A 5,944-nucleotide genomic window follows, 5' to 3' on the forward strand; every position below is an offset into this window, starting at 1 on the left:
CTGCAGGAAGTGCTTCAAGTTTTCCTTGCTTTTAGCAAGCAAGTTCGTTTTATCTGCATAATGCAGGTTGTTGATGAGTCTTCCTCTGATTCTGATGCCACGTTCTTCTTCAATTATTCTGGAACTATTTGTCCAACATATAGATTGAATAGATAAGGAGAAAGGATACAGACTGACATACACTTTTCTTGATTTTAAATCATATAGTATTTCCCTGCTATGTAGGTGTTTATGACGTTCTTACTGGACATGTCACATAATAAATGGATAAAAGAATAATTTTTAAAACAAAAAGTAATTTTTGGCAGTCAGTTTTGTGTCTTTTAGGTCTAAATATTATTCATCATGACCTTGCTATTCTTTGAAGGATTTGCAAGACTAAATTACAGTAGTTAAGTGGCATTAAAGACTTGGGTAACTGCCACATTTCTTTTATTACATGCATACTCTACATCTGGATATTTTATTTACACAGGGATTACTCTGCTGGAGAATAATGTAGGCATTTCTGGTGAATACACCATCAAAAGGAATGGATCAGCCTAAATTAATCTGAGAGGCTAAATATAACTGAGGGGAGAAGAAATAATGCTTACTGTTATTAAGAGGAAATCACACTATATTTTTTTTTTCTTTAATCAATTGCAAATTTACATTTGATAACTCTGGTGGTTGTTTAATCAAAAGTGATTATCCTCCTTGATTAGGAGTATTTTTTTAAGAAAAAGGAATTTCTAATTAGTTTGCTATCACTCTGTTGAAGGTGTTTGCAATTAAATTGAGGAGGTAAAGAAAGCTGCAAATGATTCAAATGTCGAAGTGAAGTTGCCAAATACTGGAAAGAGTTCCTCTCTGGAACCATGTGAAGCTTTAAACTTCTATAAAAAACAAATAAGTAAATAAATAAAGACCCAACAGCTAAAATGTCATTCTTTAAGAATGCAGGGAAAAAAAAATTCTGAACTTTAGCTTGAAATGAAAGAAGGTGCTTATTCAGCATTCTTATATGTGTGCCTAAAAAGGAAAGTGAATCATTACTTTTAGGCAATTTTTACATACTAAGTGTGTTTAGGTATTTTTAGATAAAGTCAATCTCTGGCTTAGTCCTTAGGGAGTTGTGTTGTTAACCCAGAAGTGATGCCTCAAATGTGATTCGAATCCACCAGCTGCTCCATGGGAGAAAGATGAGCAGACTGCCCGCTGTGTGAGCCCATGGAGTCTCTGCTATGAGTTGGTTCTGACTCAATGCTAATACACTGAGTTTTTTTGGTTGATAAAAAGTCATGCTATTTTAGTATTTTAAAGTTGATTCAGTCATGTCAGACTTGGTAAGATGAGTCATCTTTAAGCTCTAAGGGTCTTACATCAAGACTTTCATTTATGCTCTTCATTTCACCTGCACACACTAAGGGAATAATCTGTAATCATGTATTCCTTCGTTTCTTTTATAATAATATTTGAAGATATTTGCTTCTTGGAAAATCAAATTGCCTAAGATTAACTTTTAAGATTGGATTTTTTTTTTAGTTTACATTTTTATAACTTTAACAATATTACCATTCAAAGATAAACAAGCCAACTTAAACTAATTTGAGCTTTACAACCCCAACTAAACCCACTGCCATTGAGTCAATTCCTATTCACAGAAACCTTTTATAACCGAGCAGAGCGGTTCCACATGTTCCCAAGGCTTTAAACCCTTAATGAAGCAGGCTGCTGTCTCACATCTTTCTCCTGTGGAGGGACTAGTGGATCGGAACCTCTGACCTTTCAGTTAGTAGCCAAGTATTTAACCACCACACCATTAGAGCTCTTTCAACAGCAAGTATAAATTAACAAAAGAACACGTTGTTGATTTTTTTTTATATTTTCTTTTGAGCTCTTTTTATTAGAATTAGCTTTATAACTTAATGTATAAAAAAAATACCTATACAAAATATTTTGTTGGTTTTTTTTTCCCCTTAACAATATGATCTCCCATGCTTGTGCTTTCTGTCTTTTGGTACTGGCAAAAATCCACCGAAGCCAAAATCTAGAAATTATATAATCTTTACTGCTAAAGTTAATTGACAGTATTAAGAAGGAAAATATTCTCTAGTACTACCAACAGCTGAAAGCCTGACACATAACAGCTTTAGAATTGCTGCTACTCACATAACTGTTTAAGATTTATTTAGGGTTTACATTAAGGAGGTTTTGCTTTTAACATACAAGATAATGAGTAATAGGATGTGGTAATCTAGAATTTTTTATACCACGTAAGGATTTATATACCCCTTAGCTAATATTATAATTGTGTCATGTTACTTAGGTTCAAGTTCTTTCTCCAAAGAGTCATCAGATTAACATGGATTGAAGAGACTTTCGAACACTTGCCATCTCTTGCTGCTGAGTATCCATCATAATTTTTTTCTGTAACATAGCCATTTCTTTTCTTAGTTCACTTTGTGCACCATTAATAAGTGTTTCATTATTCTTCTCCATTTCCTCCATACTCTTTACGAACTGCTCATATAACTGTTAAAGTGTTTTCAGTCTCTGGCTCTGAACAAATTCTAGATTGCTGAAAAACCTTTTATTGATGTCGAAATACATTAACTAGTTTTTCTTCTTGTTCCTTATTTTTCCGTATATCTAGCTCCCACTGATGAAAGCAAGTCAGAAACTGCTGATTATAGTCTTCACTAAGCTTCTGCCTTTGTTCTTGCTGTGTTTTCCAAATATTTTCAATTTTCTGATTACTGCTGTTGAGAGAAGCTTTGGTATACATTTCTAATCTTTTTCTCTTTGCAAGAAGAGCCTTGTTAATGTCCGTTCCAAATCTTTCTAACATATTTTGTACTTCACCCCCCAAATCTTCTTCAGTTTTTTTCTGGGGAAGACCTTCTCTTCTTCCTACGCTTATCAATTACCAAAGTCTTTCCTTCTCGGCCGTCCTCCTCCGAGCCGCTCAGCTCCTTCCTCTCGTCCTTGTGGTAGTCGAAGGTTCCCACCACCTGGTCGTCCACGTCCGCCCTCAGCGACTTCGCCGAGTACTTTCTCCCCACGGGGGCCATTGGGGCCTCTCCCCGCCTCCAACCTGCCAGGCGCGCCCCTCGAACACACCGGTCAGTGGGGACCTAACGCCCACCAGCAGGTCGGGCCGGAGGCGGTGCCCGCACTGCACGTGGACCATTGTTGATGTTTTTATAGTAAAGATGTTGGTTGTTTCCAGTGTGTATTTGTTACCAACATGTTTGTTTGTTTTTTTTTTTTTTTCGGAATTCAGGCACTGTACCACCTACTGTGGTCATTTTGAGCAAATCTTCTGACCATCACACCATGCCTTGTTGTTTTGTGCCATTGAGTCACTTGCAACTCATAGTGACCCTATGTACAACAGCCCTATCCTGTGCCAATCTTATCATCTCTGACACACCTACCCCATTACCTCAGCTACTGAATCAATCCATCTTATCAAGCATCTTCCTCTCTTGCTCTGTCCCTCAACCCTCACAAGCATGATGCCCCTCCCCAAGGACTAGTCCCTCCTTGCAACATGCTCCAAGTATGTCAGACAAAGATTCAGAGTCCTTGCCTCCAAGGAGCAGCCCTCTCTAGGACAAAACTGTTTGTCTTTCTAGCAGTCCACGATATATTCAATAACCCTTCTCTAGCACCATAGCTCAAAGGCATCATCAATTCTCCTTTTATCATCCCTAGTCGTTGACCCCTAGCTTTCTGATGCATAGCAAGTAATTACAAAGACTATGGTCTGGATCAGGTGCATCTTAGTCTCCACACTGACATCACTGCTCTTCAGCACTCTGGAGAGGTCCCTGACAGCCAACTTTCCCAATGCAATTCGTCTCTTGATTTCCTGGCTACTGGTAGCAAGAATGTTGATTGCAGAGCCAAACAAACTAAAGTTGTCAACAACCTCAATCTCTTCATCATCCATCATGATGCTGCCAATTGGCCCAGTGGTGAGAATCCTTGTTTTCTTGATGTTGAGCTTCAATTCATATTGACGATTGCACTTTGCTTTCATAAGATGGAGAAACTGGAGTTTTTACCTTCTGGAGCAGAATCAGTAGTATTTGTCAGGTTTAAATGAAATATGTAAGCATAGTATCTGGGACATATTAGGCACATTATTAAAATAACCTGGATATTATTGTTGCCAAATATTGGTTTATTTGAGAATTTTTTTCTTCTTCTCTTTCTCCTGATCTATCCCAGATTTATAATTTATTTAAGAGGAAAAAATTGGCTCTGAGAAGCTGATAGGTCTAATTTTGCTTGTTTATTCATGTGATGGGTAGGTAAGACTTTGACAAAATCGCTCCTAGAAGTTCTGACTTAATGTGATTTGTCTGGAAGGTAGTGCTTCAAATTGGTTCATTCTGGTTTGACTTCTCACTTAGAATATGCATTTCCTCCTCATAGATACTGAATCAGAATAACTTTTTAACATCCCCAAGTAATTCTTAAAAATACCACAATCGTTCCATTGTTGTTATTGTTGTTGTGTACCACTGAGTCAGAACTGACCCATAGCTGACCCTCCAGTGGGTTTTCAGAGACACGGGAAAAGATTACTCATCCTTCTTCCATGGAGTGGCTGGTAGATTTGAACTGAGTGCCTTCGGGATTGAAGTGCACGTTCTTAACCCTAGGCCATTCTAGTAGATATGAAATGCTATCACACTGTGTTTTAATTTACATTTCCCTAATGACTAATTGGAAGCTCTGGTGGGATAGTCTATAGGGAGTTGTGCTACTAACGCAGAAGTGTTGCCTCTGGTTGTTTGAATCCACCAGTGGCCCCGGAGACTTGGTTCAGCCAAGCTGACACACTACCTTAACTATCACAGCCAGTGTTATCTTCCCTCAGACCCTGGTATTGGTTATTTCTAGATGCATATCACTAATGCACGCATATCACTAATAGCAGATTGTCCACTTTTGTAAATGTGGAACATCAGGTAACAAGATAGTGAGGAGTAATGTAATAATAAGAGCAGTTGTATAATGAAGGTGAAGGATGTTCCGCTTCTTTCCCTCCCTCCCAGGACTGCATTTACACAATTTCTATAAATGTTTCATTTCTCTTTACATGGTAATGCCCCAACTTGCCTAAGCAATTTCCCCCCTCCAAATTCTATCCAATTGTTAAACACTTTTAGTGCCTAACTTAAATAATCAGTAAAGATTGTTTGGTTTAAATTTGTATGATTCATTAAACCTGTGGTTTTCATTACGGTAATATTTAGAGAACTAATTATCCCCGAGTAATCACAGAGTACAAGGCAATTTAAATGTCATTCCCTGCACAGGTTAGAAGCAAATTTACTTATTAAATTATGGATGTTATACTTTTTTGCTGGCCACTGAATAATTATAAAATGAACATGGCATTTAATTTGAAGGATTAAAAAAGAGATGAAATGGCAATAATGCTGTATCAACTCAGTAACAATCTAAGTAAATGTATTTTTTCTCAAATATCTAAAACGTTTGTCAGATCTTGGCTATTTCTGAGTGGCAGTTTCAAATGTGATTTTTCAAGTCATTTCTTCTAGTACAATTTAAAAAAAGTTAAATTCTGTTTTTAAATGTAAGGCATTATTTCATAATAGAAGTTAAAAGAAACAAAATCTATAGCCATTAAGTTAATTTCAGTCCAGAGTGACTTCTGCAGCACAGGAATACCCCATAGGGTTTCTGAAGCTGGAAATCTTTACTGGAACAGAATGTTTTCTTTTTTTCCTGGAGAGCAGCTGGGTAGATTTGAAACTCTGACGTTTCCTTCAGCAGCTGAACATGTAATCTATTATGCCACTAGAGCTCTTGTTAGTACATAAATTAACAACTTTTGCTCCACAATCAGATTAATTTTGTTAGCTGGACAAAACAACATTAACTGAACCAGCTATTATTGCAATTTTTATTGGCCAAAAGT

At 37.1% G+C, this 5,944-nt stretch overlaps 1 pseudogene; it reads right to left on the minus strand.

Annotated features, from left to right (window-relative positions):
- Positions 1–2,337: 2,337 nt before the first annotated feature.
- Positions 2,338–3,056, minus strand: LOC102875856 (annotated as a pseudogene).
- Positions 3,057–5,944: the final 2,888 nt, after the last annotated feature.

Source organism: Elephantulus edwardii, unplaced genomic scaffold (assembly GCF_000299155.1).
Source record: "Elephantulus edwardii isolate Elephantulus edwardi_28Jun2011 unplaced genomic scaffold, EleEdw1.0 scaffold00174, whole genome shotgun sequence".
NCBI classification, from domain to species: Eukaryota; Metazoa; Chordata; class Mammalia; order Macroscelidea; family Macroscelididae; genus Elephantulus; species Elephantulus edwardii.